General features: G+C 42.2%; 2 long non-coding RNA genes across 4 annotated transcripts; one reads left to right on the plus strand and one right to left on the minus strand.

Annotated features, from left to right (window-relative positions):
- Window positions 1-1002: 1002 nt before the first annotated feature.
- On the minus strand, window positions 1003-20006 carry LOC138741206 (uncharacterized). The gene is made up of 3 exons (XR_011343390.1): window positions 19310-20006; window positions 1977-2078; window positions 1003-1397 (listed from the first exon to the last, which is right to left on the minus strand). It is a non-coding gene; the product is annotated as an uncharacterized lncRNA (long non-coding RNA).
- On the plus strand, window positions 10675-21443 carry LOC138741205 (uncharacterized). 3 transcript variants are annotated; one of them, XR_011343388.1, is made up of 4 exons: window positions 10675-10936; window positions 12430-12472; window positions 20056-20275; window positions 21120-21443. It is a non-coding gene; the product is annotated as an uncharacterized lncRNA (long non-coding RNA). The 3 variants fall into 3 exon arrangements; XR_011343389.1 differs by lacking the exon at window positions 12430-12472 and having other exon boundaries at window positions 10676-10936; XR_011343387.1 differs by lacking the exon at window positions 12430-12472 and having other exon boundaries at window positions 10679-10813.
- The last annotated feature ends 250 nt before the right edge of the window (window positions 21444-21693 follow it).

A 21693-nucleotide genomic window follows, 5' to 3' on the forward strand; every position in this document is an offset into this window, starting at 1 on the left:
TCACTCAAAACTACTCTATGCCAACTACTCCCTGCACACAACATGGCCACGCGCTGCCTACTAACCACCGGTGCGCTTCCGATGCCCGCAGGGACCAACAGGATGCAATCCACCAGCGACTAAAAGTGAGCCTTTGGTCCTTACAAAGATGTTGCCAAGATCAGAGAACACATCTTATGAGACAAGTTTAGCAGAGCTAGGCCTTTTCTCTTTGGAGTGAAGAAGGATGAGAGGTGAATTAATTGAGGTCTACAAGATTATAAAAGGCATAGAAAGGGTGGACAGCCAGCACCTTTTTATCAGGACAAGAGTAGCAAACACCGTAAGACATCAGTACAAGGTGAGGGTCGGAAGTTTAAGGGAGATGCCTGGGCTATATTTTAAAAAAAACACAGAGTAGTGGGTGCCTGGAATGCATTGCCAGAGTGGTGATGGAACCTGGTACAGTAGGGACATTGGACAGGCACATGGATCAAAGAAAAAAGAGGGTTATGAGGAAGGGAAGGTTTCGATTTTTTGAGTAGGTTTATATAGGTCAGAAACACATCATGTGCCAAAGGGCCTTACCGTGGTATATAATGTTCAATTTTCCATGCAGGAAGAATGTAAAAAGACTTTGCACATTTTTTTCCTTTGTATATACTTCACATAAAGTTTCTTTTTGGAAAAAAAAGCAGAATTATGTTCAGACGAACTTATTGACACCAAACATTCGAATTCCTTCCTGTCATGAGGAAAAGCATCAGAATGTATTTGGGGAGTGAGAAATCAAAGCTAGCATTTATCCAGTTTTGTCAGTTTGATATACATCATTCTATATACCACCCTCTTTCACCATTCCATTAAGCATACTTCTCCTCTAACATCAAAAGGAATTTGAAGAGCTGTGAAAACATATGTCAAAAAGTAAAGAGCAAAAGGAATTAAGAGCCAGAGAATTGACAACATGGCACTCAACGAGACTGGACAGGTCATCTGAAAGTGTCCTTATCGACGAGCACCCAGGATTATATAGTTCACTAGTTGAAGACCCATTTAGGCTGGTCTGTCTTCAATTTGATGTTTCCATTTGGAATAGTTGCAATATTTTATTTTTGTGAGGTCAGTGGTTCTCTCCTACAACTCTATTAAATCTTGGTATTATGAAAAGATTGGAAAAAAAATTCCCTGAATCTGTGAGCCATTTAATGTAGGCTAAGATGTAAAAGACAAGAAAATGTTTACGAGTATGTTGGAAAATTTTAATTGTCATTTCTGTGTTCCTCTATTGATAAAATGACATAATTGCTTAGCCTCAGAGGATTTGTTGAAAGACTTTCTGGTAGACCAGGTGCTGAGATGAATTGTAAATACTCTCTGTTTTCTCTTATCTTGCTCTTATTCCAGTAGTAGTAGTCCTGAATGAGAAAAAAGGAATGACTGTCATACAATTGTAGTATGGAATTATTTGTTCATTCAGTTGCCTTGCTGTTCGGTGTTGGCGATCATGTTTTTCAATCCCTCACGGTCTCTGACCCCTCCAAATTGGAGTCTTTGGAATATTTGTGGAATATTTGTCTTTAATCAGCATTTCCCACAAAACCTTGCCATTCGTAAGTTCTCCAAAGCCACAAAACAGTTAGGTGACCATGGATTTCCTTCTTGTTGAATTATGCCTCACCTGTTGCATCAACTGTGCTGGGTGGGTCACGTCTCCAGAATGGAGGACCATCGCCTTCCCAAGATCGTGTTATATGGCAAGCTCTCCACTGGCCACCGAGACAGAGGTGCACCAAAGAAGAGGTACAAGGACTGCTTAAAGAAATCTCTTGGTGCCTGCCACATTAACCACCGCCAGTGGGCTGATCTCGCCTCCAACCGTGCATCTTGGTGCCTCACAGTTCGGCGGGCAGCAACCTCCTTTGAAGAAGATCGCAGAGCCCACCTCACTGACAAAAGACAAAGGAGGAAAAACCCAACACCCAACCCCAGCTCACCGATTTTCCCTTGCAACTGCTGGAACCGTGCCTGCCTGTCCCGCATCGACTTGTCAGTCACCAACGAGCCTGCAGCAGACGTGGACATATCCCTCCATAAATCTTCGTCCGCGAAGCCAAGCCAAAGAAGAAAGAAAAGAAGAAGTTGCATCAAATGACCAGTCTACACAGGTGCCCAGTTGTAGCACTGTGAACTGAGAGGCCCAGCAAGTGTTTTGAGTAAAATGTTGCAGATTGCAAAATTCTTGCACATCTCTCCCAGGGCCGGTGAGACAAAAGGGTCAGGCTACATCTAAATTGAAGGGGCAGAAGTATCCTTGCAGATTAACATGAGATCCATGATGACAAGATTTACACTTATCACCATCCACAAACCTTGACTTTCTGGAGTGATGCATCAGGTTTACCTCTTGTTTCTCACCATGAATGGTTAAGCTAACATGATCTGTCTGTGAAGCGGTGTCACTATTGAGGTCTCCCTGAAGTATATTTTATAAACTTTGAATTATATTTTGTGAAATAACCGGTGCTAATATTGTTTAATGTGATGTGTATGGATATATGCACTGTGATCAGGAGAAACATCTCATTTCCTTAGTTATACAACAATGACCTAGAACTTGTCATCAACTAACTAGCACAATCAGCTTAATGGTTAGCGAAATGCTGTTTCAGCGCCAGCGACCAGGGTTCGAATCAGGCACTGACTGTAAGGAGTTTGTATGCTTTCCCTGCGTCTGCTCGTGTTTCCTCCCACCGTTCAAAATGTATGGGGGTTGTGTGTCAATTGGGTGTAATTGGTCAGCACAGGCTTGTGGGCAGGAAGAGTCTGTTATTTGCTGTATGTCTAAATTTTAAAAAATTAAATTGAACGGTGTTGATTCCCTCATACAAGCAAAAACAATATAAATTCGCAAGTTTCTGTTTCTGCATTAGATACACAATTACATATCATCCATCATTAAAATTGATTTATATCTCAGGTTCAGAGTTCCATTCAAATGGGCAATGTGGAGAGAGCCATTACTGCTTTCAGGAATGCCAAGTTGTTGAACATAATGGGAACTTCATTTGGAGTAATAACCGTTTCCTTCCTCATAATCTTTTTTTTATTCTTGGTAGTCTGAGATTGCTCATTCATCCACACTGATAACGAGTACAGCAAAGCTTAATAACACTACCAAGTTTATATCAAGTAAATCAGCATTACAGAGTACCCCATGCTTTGATTCTTTTATTCACTTCTGTTATGTTCTTCTTTACATCCAAAAATGATTGTGCATGACTATTACAGATATTAGCTTTGAAAATCATCTACTTCGACAAGTCTTAAAATAGGACATGGATTTCATGCTCTGCACGAGTGCCAGCTTCCTTACTCACAACTGCAGTGACCTGGGCTCCATGCTAACATCTGGTGCTACCTGTGTGGAGATGTCACATTCTCCCTGTTATTGATGGGTTTCCTCCTGGGCTTCTGCTTTCCTCCCACAGCTCAAAAGCATGCAGTTGACTGCTGTAAATTGCCCGAGTGTGCAGATGTGTGATGGAACCTAGTGGTTTGTAGCAATAAGAAGATGGGAAAGGGTAGGATTTGTGTCAAAATGAGAGCTTGATGGCCAGACTGGATTCATTATTTCTGTGCTGCATCTCTCCAAGAGCAAAATGCAGCAGAAAGCCAAAATTTTAAAAAAAGTGCTGAAAATCTTAGGCATCGGAGGAGAGAGAAAATGTCAAGCTGATGTCACTAGCACCAAGATACAATAAAAAAGGCTTTGTTTTGTGTGATATACAGGCAAACTAACTCTTCAAGCAGGTAGTGTAACAATAAACAAACAAATGAACAACAGTGTTGGGAGTAGTGTTACAATACGTCAAGTAGAGCAGGGTCCAAAGTTAAAGTCAGTGCAAAGACATCATCTTGCACACTACAGAGGCTCTGCACTGCCTCCTCTCTCATCATCGTTAGTGTCATACATGAGATGTGGGTGATAGTATTCATTTGCCAAGTCCCTCCTTTTGCCTCTTCAACACAAATCCTGTTGTATGCTGCTTAACCTTGTAGTTTTATTCTAAATCAGGACAAAATAAGCCATGAAATTGGCTGATATCTGATCAGGTTGTACTGACAATAACCAAACCAGGAGTGCGAGTATAAGACAGCTTTAATAAACTAATATGTATACTAAGAGGTCTTGTCTCTCTGCAAGAGAAACCTGGAAGGCTAGACTGTAGCTCTGGTCTGCTTTATATACAAGGTCACCGGGATGACCCCTGGTGACCTAGTGGTGTAATTACATATCACCACACAGATATCACTGATCTTCCACTCATCCCTCATCTGTTGTATGTCATAAAGGTCATAAAACTCGCTGCATATATACCAGTCACTCAATGAGTGCACAGAAACATTGCCATGTATTTCAAATCCACTGTCACTTGCAAAGTTGTGTAAATAATTAATATTTACACAGAAATGCTGGAGAAACTCAGCAGGTCAGACAGCATTCTTTATATAGCAAAGATAAAAATACATAGCCAACATTTCAGGCCTAAGCTCTTCATCAAGGTATGAGCAAAATGCAGGCAGGCACCTGAACATAATGGTGGGGTGGGGGGGGGTGGTGGGAGGATGAAGGAGGGGGAGCACAGGCAAGAGGTCAAATGGTGGCAAGGCAGAAGAGAAAAAAGCTGCAAAGTGATAGGGGGAGGGTGTAGCTTTCTGAATGGAGAGGGAAGGGGATAGGAAGCTGAAGGAAAGGAGAAGGAGGGATGGGGATCTAGGGGAGTGACACCACAGAAACTGGACACATCGATATTAAAGCCATCTGTAGGGATAGAGTGCAAGTGGGAATCTTGCCTACTAGAGGGAGTCAGAGACTAGTTTGTGACAACTTCGAATGGATTCAAGATGTATGCCTCAACATGGCCATGAATTCTATGGCTAATAAAGTGTAGTTGTTTTAAAAGAACCCAAGTATATTTATTACAATAAAAGAAACATCAAATGTTACCAGGAGTGTGCATGGTAGCAGGAGTGGAGAAACACTAGGAGTGTGCAGAGTTTGTATCAGTCATTATTAGCAGAGATGTAAAGAGTGTAAAGACTCCTGACACTGTAAATTGGACTGGAAATGTTGACCTTGTGTGGAGTTTGTTTAAACAATTTATGCTGTACCTGCAAGCCATTGGACTCAATAGCAAACCTGATGCACGGAAGATTACACCGCCACTTACCATGGCGGACCTCAAGCACTAGAGCTTTTCAATACATTTGTTTTTGCCAAGGCAGAGACCAGGGCAAGTTTATCAAGATTATTGAGATGTTTGATGAACGCTGTTCACCAAAGAAAAATAAAACGTTTGAAAGGTATGTATTTCTTTCGTGCATGCAGCTGCAGGGAGAGAGCTTTGATCCTTTTTTAACTGATCAATGATTTACGATCAAATTGTGTTTGGAATTATTGATAAGAAATTGAGAGAGAGGTTACTGCGACAGAGCTTACTTTAGCTGGAGCTGTGAAGATATGCCACACCAGTGAATTAGCTCTGCAGTATGCAAAAAAGTTTGGTGAGAGTGCAAAAGCCAATGTAAATGAAAGCATAGACTAATAAAATCGTAAAAAACAACAAAAAAAGGAGAGATATTCAGGCGCAAACAACGTGACACTCAACATCCACCAAAACAATGCCCTGTGTGATAGTACAGATCTATCACCAATGTATATAGTGTATGTAGTTACTGTATCTAGACTGCTTACAGTGATTGGCTGAGAGCTAAGCCACGCCTACTGTCTGGGCCTTAAAGGGTTGTGTCCCTAGCCAGGTCGGATCATTCCGGACTGGTCGGCCACCTGTGAAGAGCTCCTGTCTTTTGCTAATAAAAGCCTTGGTTTGGATCAACAAGTCTGGTTCTTTCGATGAGCTCTACACCCTGCCTATGGAAAAGTCTATTATAAAAGCAAAGTGCTGAATCACTATGCAATGTTTTACGAAAGGAAAAAAAAACAGCAGTGAAACCATGCACACTGCCCCCACTTTAGAAGAAATTGCCCTCAGTGATACGCTTTTCGTTGGCATGATGGCGTAGGAAAATTCTAAACCAACAGACACTGAACAGCCAAGTGCTAAGAGTCAAGAAGGACAAGTGGACTGTGTCATTACATATAAATGGAACAAATATTCCTCGCAAGCTGGGTACAGGGGCAAAGGTCCATTTGATCTGTAAGTGCGACATCAGGGCAATGAAGATAAAGTCATCTATGCAAACCCTGTACAAATTAAAGCCAACAATGGACAGAGCATCAACACAAAAGGTAAAGGTAAACTCAAGGAGAAAGTTAAAGAGCACCACCTCAGGTTTGCAATAGTCCCAGATGGACATGAATCACTGCTTGGTGACAAAGAATATGAAAACTTAAGTCTAGTCAAGAGAGTGTACCAATGCACGGAACAGCGTGGAGGAAATACTGGTTCAATTTCCAGACATCTTCTCGAGGTTTAGAGTTCTACCATTCACTGATAAGATACAATTAAAGGAGGATACACAGCTAGTAGTGCATACCCCGAGGTGGGTTCTGGCGCTACTAAGAGAAAAGCTCAAGCAGGATCTTGACGAAATGACATCACTAGGGGTCATTAAAGTGGAAAAACCCATAGAATGGGTGAATTCAATGGTGTGTGTCAGAAAGAACAGTGACCTATGCGTGTGCATGGACCCAAAACATTTAAATGCCAATATAAAGAGAGAACATTTTCAGATTCTAACCAAGGACAAAATTGCAAGTTTTTCACCAAATTGGATGCATCACAGGGCTTCTGGAAAATAAAACTGCATGAAGATAACACAAAATATTGTACATTTAACACACCATTTGGCTGATATTCCTGTCTGAGGATGCCTTTTGGAATTTCTTCAGCTCTGGAAGTGTTCCACAGGACAATGGAGCCCGTCATTGAAAGCATAAATGGAGTATGTGTGTTCATGATATGATCCTATGGGGATCCACACAAGAACAACACAATGAAGAGGCTCATCAAAGTGCTACAACACATCCAGAAGTATGGATTAAAGTTAAACAGAGAAAAATGACAGTTTGATGTGAAGGAAATCACCTTTCTGGGAGATAAACTATCAGGGGCAGGTGTGGAGCCAAACAAGAGCAAGTTGAAAGCAATTTTAGAGATCCCCAGACCCACAGATATGAAAGGCATATTTAGTGTGTAGGGAATGATCAATTTCATTGGTAAATTCATACCAAACGTGTCTTCCAAGACAACGTACTTCAGGAAGTTGTTACAGGACAAATATGAATTCAAGTGGACAGTCACCATGAAGAAGAATGGGAACGACTGAAGACCATTCTAATTACAGAACCAGTGTTTTTGATGTTTTTTGACACATCCAGAAGGATGAGAATATCTACAGACACTTCAAAAGATGGAATAGATGCTGTATTACTTTAGGCTGTGGGAGAAGATTAGAGGTGGGTAGCATACACATCGAGGACAATGACAACATGTGAATGTCGATATACAAAGATAGAGAAAGAGTGTCTAGGTCAGTCTATGGACTCGAGAAATTCCACAGTTATGTGTATGGTCCACACACCTGTGGCAGAAACAGACCATAAGCCATTAATAGCGATAATCAAAAAAAACTCAGTGAAATGTTGCTGATAATCCAAAGACTGATGATGAAGCTACAAAGTTATGACTTTGAATTGGTGCACACACCAGGGAAGCTTATTGTGTTAGCTTATGTATTATCCAGGGCAACAACACAGAGTGAAGCACACAAGGAGAGTTCCACAGAGCAGATGTGAATCTCCATGTCAACGTGATCACTGAATCTCTTCCTGTATCAGGCATGTCATAGCTGAAACAGAAAAGGATACAGTTCAACAGAAGGTCATCAAGATCTGAATGAAGGACGGCTTAGAGGTGAATATCAGCCATACTACAACATCAGAGCCGAGCTGAGTGTTGTCAATGGGCTTCTATTCAGACAGAGCAGAATTATCATTCCTCAAACACTGTGACAAGAGATGCTAAAAAAGGTGCATGAGGGGCACCTTAGAAAAGAAAGTTGCAAGAGGAGGGCCAGAATTCAACTCATCACTTTTATTTATTGTTCATACCATGCTTGCATGGTAAAGATGAGATAGTGTTCAAGGACCACAGAGCATATTTACATAAATATAAGTTAGAATAGAAATTAAACACATTAAAATATTAAGACATATCCAGTAATGGTCCATGGTACCCTATCTTGCAGTTTAGGCTTTGGGGAGAAAGCTGTTGCCCAATCTGGACATAAGGGCCTGAGTGCTGCAGTATGTCCTACCAGATGGCAAAAAGGAGAAAAGTTTATACGAGGGGTGTGTGGAGTCCTTCACAATATTTATTGCCTTTCACCTGCATCATGTGTTGCATATGTCCTTCATGGTAGGAAGAGAGCCTTCAATTACCTTTTTGGCTGACTTCACCATCCTCTGAAAGGTCTTGCGATTCGAGGAGATACAGCTTCCGAACCAGGCGGTGATACAGTTGTATAGGATGCTCTCAATACATCCTCTGTAGAATGTAGTGAGGATGGCGGGTGGGAGATGAACTTCCCTCAGCCTTATTCGCTGGGGATGCTGACATTGGCAGGATGGTTTCCAGCTGTGAGACCTGTTTGCAAAGCTCGCAAAGGAACCCATGATAATAACTGACTTACCATCAGAACCATCCCAGAAAGTTGGGTCTGATCTGTCCATATCAATGGAAAGAATTACTTGATGGTTATTGACACTCTATCGAACTATCCAGAGATTGCACTGGTTCCTAATATGTCTGCTGCTTGTGTGATCAAATATATGAAATCGATCCTTGGAAGATATGGAATTCTGCAAATTGTCTACAGTGACCATGGACCATGCTACAACTGCAGAGAGTTCCAAAACCTTGCAGAAGAGTATGATTTTTGACATGTGACTTCAAGACTTCTGCATCCACAGTCAAATGGCAAAGCAGAGAAAGGAGATCACATTGTTAAACAATTGCTCAAGAAAGCTCTAGACAAAAGCTCAGATCCTTATCTAGCTCTTTTGAGTTACAGAGCTTTGCCACTTGAACATGGCACGTCACCTGCTGAGCTTCTGATAGGATGTAGACTACGCACCACACTTCCCTACCCTGCAGACAAACAAGAACAGGGATGTTGAGGATGTCGAATGGAAAAAAAAGCATCTGCAATGGAGACAAAAAGTAAACTATGACAAGTCAGCAAGAAGCTTAGGGCCAGTGGCACAACATGACATCGTGAGACTAAGAGATTTCAACACTTGGGACAAAAAAGCCACTGTTCAGGAGGAAGCAAATCTAAGATCCTACACTATCAGAATAGAGGATGGTCAAAAACTGAGAAGGAATCGAAGGAGCTTTCTGAAAGAGACACTGCAGGAACAGGCAAATGCAGAAGATCCAGCCTGCACAGCAATAGAGGAAACACTACTACTGCTGAACCAGTGGTTCTCAATCATATTCTTTCCGCTCACACACACCCTTTAGGCAATCCCTTTGCCATCCGTGTTCTATGATTAGTAAGGGATTGCTGAAAATGGCATGTGCGTGGAAAGGTTGAGAATCACTGCTCTAGACCCAATAGTTACAGAAATATTTTGCTTGAGAAAAATTGTCATTGGCCCATTTCCTTTGGAGCTATGAAACCATGCACATAACGAGTCAATTAGGTACGATTAAAACAGTGGTTTTCAAACTTTTTTCTTTCCACCCACATACTACCTTAAGCAATTACTTACTAATTACAGAGGATGTATGGCATAGGGAATACTTAAAGCAGTATGCGAGTGGAAAGAAAAAGGTTGAGAACCACTGTGCTAGACAGTAGTGGGCCTGCAGAGCCAACACAAGCACTTGTGTTAAGAAGATCCATACAGGTAATCAAAGCATCTGACAGGTTGAATCTCTAAAAGAAAAAGAACTGCACACTTAAAAAGTTTGTGCCACTAATGTTTGTGTTTACATTTGTGTTGAACTGTAAATTGAAATGAGCACTGTATTAGTGTGTCATGCTGTGAGATTAAACATCTCAAGGAAAGGTGATGTAGAGATCGAGTGCTAGTGACACTAGAAGGAATCGGAGACTAGTTTGTGGCAGCTTCGAGTGAATTCAAGATGGATGCCTCCACAGGATCATAAATTCTATAGCTAATAAAGTTTAGTTGTTTTAAAATAACCCAAGTGTCTTTATTACAATAAAAGAAACATTACACCATCCAGTTGGAGAGTACCCAGATGGAATATCAGGAGTTGCTCCTCCAATTTGCGAGTGGGCTCAGTTTGACAGTGCATGAGGCCATAAGCAGACATTTTGGTTTATTTTTAATGTTATTAATGAATGCCTCATTCTTTCTCAGCTGCATCTTTTAATCTGGGTTTCAATTTGCTGGTTGACTGACTGTCTGTCCCCAGTAAATCCGCCCGTGTCCTCTTCTCCCAGAGAAATGCAAGAACGAGCACCTTGTTGCCCCAAGTACTGCACTTCAGGGGAAGCACAGAAAGCAATGAGGAGGAGAGCTAATGGAGACAGAGGGCGACACAAACCACTAACTCTGTGTACAAGGTTGGAGATTTGACATGTTAAGCTGCCAGGTTCTAGAATGTGGATGAAGCAGCAATAATAAAGAGAACAACTGACAGTTGGGGAGTTAAAAGGAAACATCCAGAAGAATGAAGGTGGGTAGACTGAAGAGAAGCAGAAGCCTCGACAGAAAGCCAACAGAGTTGGAATTATTTTTTTATGAAGAGAGGAGGCTGAAGACAGTAAACAAGTAAGAAATTTGTTGGAAAGAGATTAAATCAATTAATCAGAGCGAAGGAGGAATGACAAATTGTTAAGCTGCAATTTCAGAGACAAAATTGAAGGGAAGAGACATTGGAGGAGAGAGTTAATGGTGAATACAATAAAAGAACAGACTTAATCTTACCAAACAATGTTCTGGAGAATAGAAACATGGTCATTTAATTAACATTTTAAAATCCAGGCAAGTATGATTACAACCCACAAGCAGTGAATTTTAAGTGAAATAATGAGATATTATAATCCACCAACTGCAGCTGAGTGACACAGCAGCTGATGCTGTGGATCACCATTCTCATCGGAAATAGGAGCAGGTGTAGGCCACCCGGCTGTTAAGATCATGGCTGATCTGATGATAGGCTAATCACAACCTACCTCCCTCTTCTCCGTATCCTTTAATTCTCCTACTATGTAAAAATCTATCCACCCTTGGCTTAAATATACTTACTGAGATAACCTCCACTGCTTCAATGGGCAGAGAATCTCTCTGGGAAAAGCAGTTCCTCCTCATCCCTGTCTTAAATCTATTATCCTGAATCTTGAGGTGATGTCCCCTAGATCTAGTCTCACCTACCAGCGGAAACAACTTACCTCAAACCATAGAATGCTACAGCAGCAAAATCAGGTCTTTCGGCTCTTCTAGTCTGTGCTGACCATTATTCCTCTCATTTCTAATTACCTGCTCCTATCCCATGACCCTCCAGACATCTCCCATCCATGTATCTATCTAATTTATCCTTAGAATTTAAGATTGAGTCCACATTCAACACATCAGATGGCACCTCGTTCTACACTCCCATCGTTCCTCGAGAGAAGACATTCCCCCTCATGGCAGAGAGAAGGCAATTTTGTGTAATATTACAAGTTTTGTACTATTTCATGGCAATAAAGGAATCTTGGCTTGGCTTCCTTTTTGGTGCTGCAGCAAGTCCGGTCGTGAATGAGGGTGTGCAAGAAAGCCGGTGTCTGGCTCACTACTGACACATCAGTGGTGTTGCACTTTTCTTTCCTTCAGTTTGTAACTCTGGAAGTAGCAGGTGAATTACCACAGGAAATTCTTAATGAGGCAGTTTGGCCCATCATGCCCATGTCACCCAGTGGGCACCTGTATTAATCCAGTACTTGATTAATAGCCTCCAATGGCAGTGCAAAGTTTTCTTTAAATTTTTCCTCAGGCCTGCTCATACTCCATAATTACATGCACAAATAATTGCCCCTCTGCCTCTTTTCCCCTGGTGCAGCCACTGACAGGCTTCCACTTCTCCTTCCCCGATTTCCCACTTCAGCTGGACACAGAGAATAAAAATTTTATAAACCAACTGCAGACGCTGGAATTCAGAAATAAAAAAACCCCCAAAAACTCAGCAAGCCAGGCAGAGGGAAATTGCCAACGTTTCTTGAATAAAGTCAGCTATTACTTAAGAATCAGAATTTATTATCATGAACACGTCATGAAATGTGTTGTTTTGAAGCAGCGTCTCAGTGCAAACATTTATATAAAACACATTTCAAAAGAAATGAAAAAATATTGTAAAAAAAAGAAAAAATACAAAATAAGGTAATGACTGTGGTTTATTGTTCATTCAGAAATCCGATGGCAGAGGGGAAGAAGCTGCCTTTGTGCCACCAGGTGCTTGTCTTCAGGCTCTTGTACCTTTTCCCTGATGGTAGCAGAGTGAAGATGGGATGGCAGAGTGAAGATGGTGGTGGTAGTCTTTGAGGATAGAGGCTGCTTTCTTAAGGCACTGCCTCTTGTAAATGTCCTTGATGGAGTGAAGACTGGTGCCTGTAATGACGCTGGCTGAATTCACAATTCTCTGTTTTTTTTTCCCTATCCTGAGAGTTGGGACTTCCAGACAGAAATGCAACCAGACAGAATGCTCTCCACAGTACCTGTTGAAGTTTTGAAGAGTCTTTGGTGACATATCGAATCTTCTCAAACTCCTTGCCTTAGTATCTTGAAACAAGCGGTGGAGCTGAGATTCTGTGATGCTGATCTGAACTTTCCACATCAAATGGCAACTTCCTTCAGTGTTAGACCATATGACCATAGTGTCAGAAATAAAACTTCTCACACATGAGTCTCTTTAAAACTGATGACACTACAAGCTTTATTTACAAGTCTGCAGAGTTGGACTCAACTGGCTTCTCACCAGTTAAGCCCCGATACATACAGTGCATTGATTTTTATACCCTTATTGTTTGCCCTTCCCCTTCTTATTAATACGGTTTTAATTGGTTAGTATTGCAAAAGCATTCTAAGTATAACTGCATTTTTAATTATCATGTTCGTTACGTACGCTGCGAACTCTACATACACTAAATTCTGTTTCTCACCCTTCTTATCAATCTTTTGTCTCCTGCATGTCTCTCACTATGACCATGAAAAGATAGGTTTAAAAAAAAACATATCCAGCTGAACCTTTTGTCCTTGGCTGCTAGTAAGCTCCCTGTCCGTTCTGGCTTCCCCTTTTATGATTAATCATCACATTTTAACTTAAGCCATTTAAACCTAAATTCTCTATATATAACAATCCACCCCTTTCTCTCTTTAAAATGTGTGTATTATATATATATGAATGGGGATTTTAACTCGGGGAAGAGAAACGTTTCATGATAAATTAATCTCGTGCTGAAGTGGACCCCCGCAGACCCAACAATTGGTTACATTAAAAGTTCCTGCAATTCTAGTTGCAAGATCAGCAAAAAGGTTATCTCCCCCAACTGCGTGACTGAAACTTTCATGGTTATTTGGATGGACTCGAACTAAGTCCGGCTGTCTTAAAGGGGCAGGCACTTTCGAGTGTGGAGTGGAACTTCTCATTGGAACAGTACGCTGGTGTATGCAAAACCAGAGTCCATCAGGGCATGGTGGGCCTGAGTCACCCTTCCAACCGTTAAGAGGGAAAGGAGTGGTATTAGGAATCTGTACATAATGACCCATATTATTTCCTTCTTTTTCCACACAAGGGGTATATGGATGTTGGGTGGTATTTTCTGCCCAGCATTTCTCAGGAACTGAGGTATGGGAAATAAAATTACCCTCCTTTCTTCCCCAAATGTGGTCCTGAAACAGGACCACTGTGTCTCTGCATTTCTTACATTTCACACCTGATAAAGACATAGGCAAACTAAGAAAAATCAAAGAACATAACAATAACATTGTGAATCAAGTCTTTCTGCGAAATCGCAAAGTAAGAGGTTTTTCTCCAGGAACACAAGTCCACTCTGAGTTCGTATCGGGGTCCTGAGGCGCCTCTACAGGTCCCTTAAATCTGGATGCGTGCGTCCACCCCTTCTCTCTTGTTCGTGCTGCAGCCTCTGTAGTTAAGAGAACTTGGTATGGACCTTCCCACTGGAGCTGGAGTTTTTCAGTTTTCCAGGTCTTGATGAGAATCCAGTCTCCTGGTTCCACTTTGTGTAAAGAAAAGTCTAGAGGCGGTGTTTGTGCCAATAGTCCTCTCTTTCGTAAATCTGTAAGAGAGCCCTCAACTGTACTCCAGAAGGGAAGCCCAAACATCATTTCATAAGGGGACAATCCTACATCTTTTCGTGGGGCAGTACGAATTCTCAATAAAGCCAGGGGCAGACACTTTATCCAAGGCATTTTAGTTTCCACCATTAATTTTGTCAATTGCATTTTTAAGGTTTCATTCATACGTTCAACCCTCCCTGAGCTTTGTGGATGCCAAGGGGTATGCAATTTCCAAGAGACCTGTAATGCATTACAAATCAATTGCTGGATTTTTGAAGAAAAATGTGGACCCCTGTCTGAGTCTATAGAATCCATTATACCATATCTGGGGATTATCTGCTCTAGGAGGAGGCGAGCTACTGTAGAGGCTGTAGCATTTACTGTTGGGAAGGCTTCCACCCATCGGGTAAAGTGATCTATTACCACCAATAGATACTTCCATCTTTGGACTTGAGGTAACTCTGTGAAGTCGATCTGAATACGTTGAAAAGGGCGTATGGCTAATGGTTGACCTCCCATGGTCCCTGTCCTCATTACTTTCTTATTAATTTTTGTGCATAGGTGACAATTCTGCACTTCCTGTTGGGCCAAGGTGTAGATTCCTTTACACACATATTCTCGAAGCACTGTGTCACATAAGGCTTGGGTGCCCCAGTGGCTCTGATGATGCAGGTGTTTTAAAATATTGCGAGTTATTTCTTTATTTAGAACCATTCTTCCATCTGGTGTCTTCCATGTTCCATCAGGCAGCTGGCTTGCGCCCAGCTGAGCCATGTCCTTTTCTTCCTTAGCAGTGAAAATGGGAGCCTTCTTTATGCCTTGTCTTATTGGGATTAAGGTCAGCAAACGGACTTCTTGTTGCATGGCTGCCCTTTTGGCTTCTTCATCAGCCAGTCTGTTTCCAATTGCTGTCGGGGTATCTCCCCTTTGATGGCTTGGTATGTAGACCACTGCTATTTCCTGGGGTAATGTCAAGGCTTCTAAAGTCAGAGTAATCATCTGTTCGTGTGCCAATTCCTTTCCTCTTGATGTAATTAGACCACGCTCCTTCCAGATCTTACCAAAGGTATGCACTACCCCGTATGCGTATTTGGAATCAGTGTAAATCGTTCCAATTTTCTTTGCCAGTATTCTGAGGGCTCTCTGCAAGGCATATAGTTCACAGGATTGTGCTGACCAGCTTCCGGGTAGTCTCGTGGATTCTACTACTTTCCAAGTATTTCCTTCTATTATAGCATACCCACTTCTTCTCATTCCGTCAACACATTTGGCGGAGCCGTCAATGTAGAATTCATATCCTTCTCCCAGCGGAGTATCGCAAAGATCTTCTCGGGTCTTGGTCTGAAGATCTGTCAACTCGACACAGTCGTGCTCCACCTCTCTCTCTGTTTCACTGCCGTATAAAAACTGAGCTGGGATGCAGCTATTAATCTTTGCAAACTGTAGATCTTCTCCGACCATTAAAATGGTTTCATACTTTAATATGCGAGAATTTAATATGCGAGAATGGGCAGTTTGTGTTAATAAAACACTCACAGAATGGGAGGTGTACACAGTCATCTTTCCTCCAAAAGTAAGTTTACGTGCTTCCTCTACCAACAGAGCAGCAGCCGCTACTCCCTGGATACACGTCGGCCATCCGCGAGACACTGTGTCCATCATTTTTGAAAGGAAAGCCACTGGGTGTCGCTGACCGCCTTTTTCCTGTGTTAAAACTCCCACAGCTGTTCCTTGGTTATGAGTGACAAATAGCTGGAAGGGCTGTTTTAAAGAGGGCAGAGTGAGTACTGGGGCTCGTGTCAGGCGATGCTTCATGTCCTCAAACCATCCCTCCTCCTCCTGGGTCCATTTCAATGGATATTCATTTTCATTTGTCAGCTTTTCATACATAAACTTCACCAAAGCTGAGTAGTCCTCTATCCATTACCTACAGTAACCTAAGAGTCCCAGGAATTGTCTTATTTCCTTCTTATTACGGGGTAACGGCATTCTAGTGATTCCCGCAATCCGTTCAGGGGTAATCCGTTTCTGTCCTTTACTTATCTGGTGTCCCAGATATACCACAGTTCTCTCAACGAACTGTAACTTATTCCTGGACACCCGTAGACCCTTTTTCCCCAGATAATTCAAGAGTCTAATTGTATCTCCCCTCATTTCTTGTTCCTTGGGTCCTGATAATAGTAAATCGTCCACATACTGCATTAGTTGGGAATCATCAGATTGTGGATAGTCCACCAGGATTTGTTCTAGCATTTGTCCAAACAGGTTCGGAGATTCAGTGAACCCTTGGGGCAATACAGTCCACCGAAGCTGTCTCCGTCTACCTGTCCATGGATTTTCCCATTCAAACGCAAACATATCTCTACTTTCCTCTTCTAATGGACACGTCCAGAAGGCATCCTTCAAGTCGATAACACTAAACTACTCATGGTCTGGGGGAATCCGACTCATAATAGTATAGGGATTAGGCACCACTGGGTGGCGGGTCTGAACAATAGCATTCAAACTTCTTAGATCCTGAACTAGGCGATAGGATCCATCTGACTTTTTCACTGGGAGTATAGGGGTGTTATAAGGTGACATACATTCTTCTAATAGTCCGTCTCGTATTAGAGTCTCAATTACCGGCTGTAGCCCTTTTCTCCCTTCCAAAGAAATAGGATACTGACGTTTCCTTACCGGCTGATGACCTGGTATTAATGTGACATGTAAAGGTGCGATGTCCAGACCTCCTCGATTTCCCTCCTTATACCAGACTCTCTCGTCAATCTGCCGTTCATCCTCTTCCTTTAAAGTACAAAGGTGGACTCGCACTTCTCCGTCCACAGGGAGAGCACCCAAACCTAGGAGAGCCTGTAAGTCCCTTCCTAGGAGGTTAAATCCAGCCGACGGTAACAACAAGAGGTCTTGTACCCCTTCTCTTTCTTCCAGTTTCACTGTTACTTGGGGAATTATTGATACCATTCTGGGAGCCCCTTCTATCCCAAAAATAGTCAAATTACTTTTTACAGGTTCAGTTCCGATTGGCACAGTTATTACACTACTTCGTTCCGCTCCTGTGTCCACCATAAACACCACCTCTTCTCCCTTGGGACCAATTTTTAGTTTTACCAGGGGTTCCCTCTTATACTTGGTCCCCAACATTTGGAACCCCTGACCCCCCTAATCTTCTTCCATAAGTTCGAGGGCACGCAATTCCCTCTTGTATCGGGGGCATTCCCTCTTAAAGTGTCCTTCCTCATTGCAGTAATAGCACTTAACGAACCTCCGGGGTCTTCCCTCTCTTGGATATCTTGGATTGTTTAGAGGAAGGTTTTGTTTTCTTTCCCCTCTGGATTCGGCATTCATCTGTCGGATAGTCTGTACCATAACCTTTGTCGCCCTCTTTTGATCTTCTTCTTCTCTCTGCACATATACTTTTTGCGCCTTTTTTAACAGGTCGCTTAGGGGTTTTTCGCTCCAGTCCTCTTCCTTTTCTAGTTTCTTTCTAATGTCCTGCCATGATTTGGAAACAAATTCAATTCGAATAAGCTGTTCACCCATTGGTGTACTAGGGTCCACGCCCGCATACTGTTGGACATTCTTTCTCACCCTCTCCAAAAAATCAGTAGGGGACTCGTCTTTCCCCTGGTGGTTCCCAAATGCCTTGGTGAAATTGTGACCCTTTGGCACAGCCTCCCGTATCCCTTTAATTGTCCACTCTCTATATTGTCTCATACTTGCCAATCCCTCGGGTGTTCGTTTGTCCCACCTGGGTTCATTTAAGCGATATTTTTGTTCATGGGGTCTGGGGTCCCCAGGTTGTTCCACATGAGGAGGGCAGCCCGTCGAATCATCTGCCTCTCCTGGGATGAGAATAATGTTCCCATTATTGCCTGCATCTCTTCCCACGTATATGTGTTTGGTCCCAGGAATTGGTCGAGCTGTTCGGCCAGTCCTATAGGATCTTCCAATAACTTTTTCATTTCTTTCTTAAATCCCCGCACCTCTGTACTAGTTAGGGGAACATTCACATATCCCGTTCCCCCTCCCGGTCCTCCCATAGGAACTTCCCTCAGGGGATTTAGGCTTATTGAAAACTTTGATGGTCCTGGACCAGTCTGGGATCTTGTCCAGGGTCGGTTTACCGGTGGAAGTTTAGGGTCCGACTCCCTTAATTCATTCTTTTTTTCCCGGCCCCTTTCGGGGCAATCAGATTCATCATCTTTCCCCTCCGGTAATGAGCTTTCCTCGGGCGCAGTAGGCACCGGGGGAATATAAGGAGGGGGAAGGTTGTCCAGAGGTTCCCATTTCTTTTCTCCTGCCACTCTCAATTTAAAACATTCTGTTAAGGATCCTGGCCAGGGAACCCAACAAAATGCATATGCTGACTCTTCTTGATTCACCTTTGGTCTCGAATTTACATATATGTTTAATGCTTGTCTAACCCAATCCTCATCAGATCCAAATTTCGGCCACCAGACCAAGGAACCTTTAATAGGTTGTTTCGACCAAAGGAGACAATATTGAACCATCTTTTTCTTGTTTTTGTCTCGATATCTTTTACTAGCCCAATTTTCAAACATTCTCCCCAAAGGGCTGTCAAGGGGAACTCCCAGGAATTGTCCTGAATTTTCAGACGAACCCTTAGATTTTGATCCTCCCATTTTCCCACCTAGATCTGTTTATCGTTGCTGAGGACCCTCTCGTTCTGGACCCTACTCCCTTCTTCTCAGACGCCTCGTCGGAGGTACTGTCCCTCCTTCGGTTACCGCTGAGGTTTCCCTGGGGTTGACCCCTCTCTTCTCGGCACTTCGTCGGAGGTGCTGTCCCTCCTTCGGTTACCGCCGAGGTTTCCCTGGGGTCTATCCTAGAGTCCCACGACAGGGTCCTCACGCCACGACAAAAGCTCTATACCTGATCTATTACGTTAGGTTTTTTTTTATCCAAACAGGTGTATCCCGTTACACCTGTTACCCAATCCCCACACCACAATCGTAAGTCGTCACTTACCGGAGTCTTCCTGGGGATTGAACCGTCACCCTTCTCCTCTCCGTCTTGTCGTGTCACCTTGTCCGGATACCACTCGCTCAAGCCACCCGAAGCGACGAGCAAGGGACTAGGAGCCGCTGAACTCAGCGGGGTGCACCGCCTCCGATGTCCCTCTTCTCGCCTCCCCCCACTGCTGGAGTGTAGATCCCGGACGAGCCCCCATTTGTCAGAAATAAAACTTCTCACACATGAGTCTCTTTAAAACTGATGACACTACAAGCTTTATTTACAAGTCTGCAGAGTTGGACTCAACTGGCTTCTCACCAGTTAAGCCCCGATACATACAGTGCATTGATTTTTATACCCTTATTGTTTGCCCTTCCCCTTCTTATTAATACGGTTTTAATTGGTTAGTATTGCAAAAGCATTCTAAGTATAACTGCATTTTTAATTATCATGTTCGTTACGTACGCTGCGAACTCTACATACACTAAATTCTGTTTCTCACCCTTCTTATCAATCTTTTGTCTCCTGCATGTCTCTCACTATGACCATGAAAAGATAGGTTTAAAAAAAAACATATCCAGCTGAACCTTTTGTCCTTGGCTGCTAGTAAGCTCCCTGTCCGTTCTGGCTTCCCCTTTTATGATTAATCATCACATTTTAACTTAAGCCATTTAAACCTAAATTCTCTATATATAACACATAGTCTTTCAAAAATTGCATAATCATTGAGCATGCTGAGTTAAACAGTCCTCTCTTTTCAGAATCTATCCTTAGAGGAAATGGAAGAGAAAGAGTGACTTCCCAAAAGCTAGAGCTGTAAAGAGCCATCTGTAGCAAAAGAAGAAATGGAACATGAGGCCAAGAAAAGGTTCGAAGAAAGCTGCAGATCCACCAGTGCAGACTTATTTACTGTGGTCCATTTTTAATTTGCTGTGTTGCTGTTTTCCAATTGGACTCGCTGCAGTGATTTTCTCCCGTAAGGTTAGTGTTCTTTGGCCATTTCCTTCACATGTGACTAGGTAAGGAATTAATGGAAATTGAACCCATACCCATGATCTGCAACTCAATCAAGATGTCAATGAGATCTCATGCAATTTGCACAGATCACTTCGAACAAAGTTTTAAGAATGTTTAGTCAAGGCATACAACTTAAGTCTTTCAATCAACATATTCAGTTTTAATGGATGAACTTTGGTCAAATATTTTTCATCCTTAACCACCAATTTGATTCTTAAATGTTCACATGGTTTTCAGTTCTATAGAGTATGGTGGATAAATATTCTGCTTCTGGTCAGTGGTGACTCCCAAGTCTGTTGATGGTGAAGATAATTCTTCAATAAACTCTAAGCAGGCATGGGTCCATTGGATGTTCAGATAAGTAAGACTCCCAAGTCTGTTGATGGTGAAGATAATTCTTCAATAAACTCTAAGCAGGCATGGGTCCATTGGATGTTCAGATAAGTAAGACTCCCAAGTCTGTTGATGGTGAAGATAATTCTTCAATAAACTCTAAGCAGGCATGGGTCCATTGGATGTTCAGATAAGTAAGACTCCCAAGTCTGTTGATGGTGAAGATAATTCTTCAATAAACTCTAAGCAGGCATGGGTCCATTGGATGTTCAGATAAGTAAGACTCCCAAGTCTGTTGATGGTGAAGATAATTCTTCAATAAACTCTAAGCAGGCATGGGCTCATTGGATGTTCAGATAAGTAATGTGCAGATCACAGTATGCATTGTCTTTCAATGATTGTTATTGGAATTTCAGTGTGTATGTGCATTATACTTCTGGGTATGACAATAAACTCATGATCATTTTGCTTTCAGGCCAGCAATGACCTTGAAAATTGAAACAAGGAGAAAGCCCATCGTGCCTCAGTAACTGCCAGAAAATTGAACACTGCCACAGGAATATTTATTTTAATGATACTATTAATTTTTGCTGCTCTTGGTGGCATGAAGGTCTTAGCTCACATATAAAACATTGCCTTTTCAAATCCACATTACAAAGGATTCTTCCATTTGAAGACGCTGTTTCACTATTGTACCGTATTGGTGACCTTATGAAGTATATTGGATCCACATCTAATCTAGCTTCCCCTCTGCTAAAAGTTACACAATAAAGTAAAACAATGACTTGCACAAATCAAATGAATTTTCTGTCTACCAGTGTCTCAGTGGGAAGTGGCAGAAGCAGGATCTAAACTAGAAAGCATCTTGCTTCACCATCTCTGGCTATTATCTACAGATTACAGATTCAGGGGATTTTCCTTTGCTTTTGAGTGTTAAATGTAAAACAAAGGAATTAAGGAGAAATGGAAAGCTCCCTGTTTGCTTGGGGGTAGTCTATGGTGAAGGATGTAACTACAGCTTGAACATAATAACTAGGTTGAACAGAGAC

The sequence above is a fragment of the Narcine bancroftii genome, chromosome 8, assembly GCF_036971445.1.
Source record: "Narcine bancroftii isolate sNarBan1 chromosome 8, sNarBan1.hap1, whole genome shotgun sequence".
NCBI classification, from domain to species: domain Eukaryota; kingdom Metazoa; phylum Chordata; class Chondrichthyes; order Torpediniformes; family Narcinidae; genus Narcine; species Narcine bancroftii.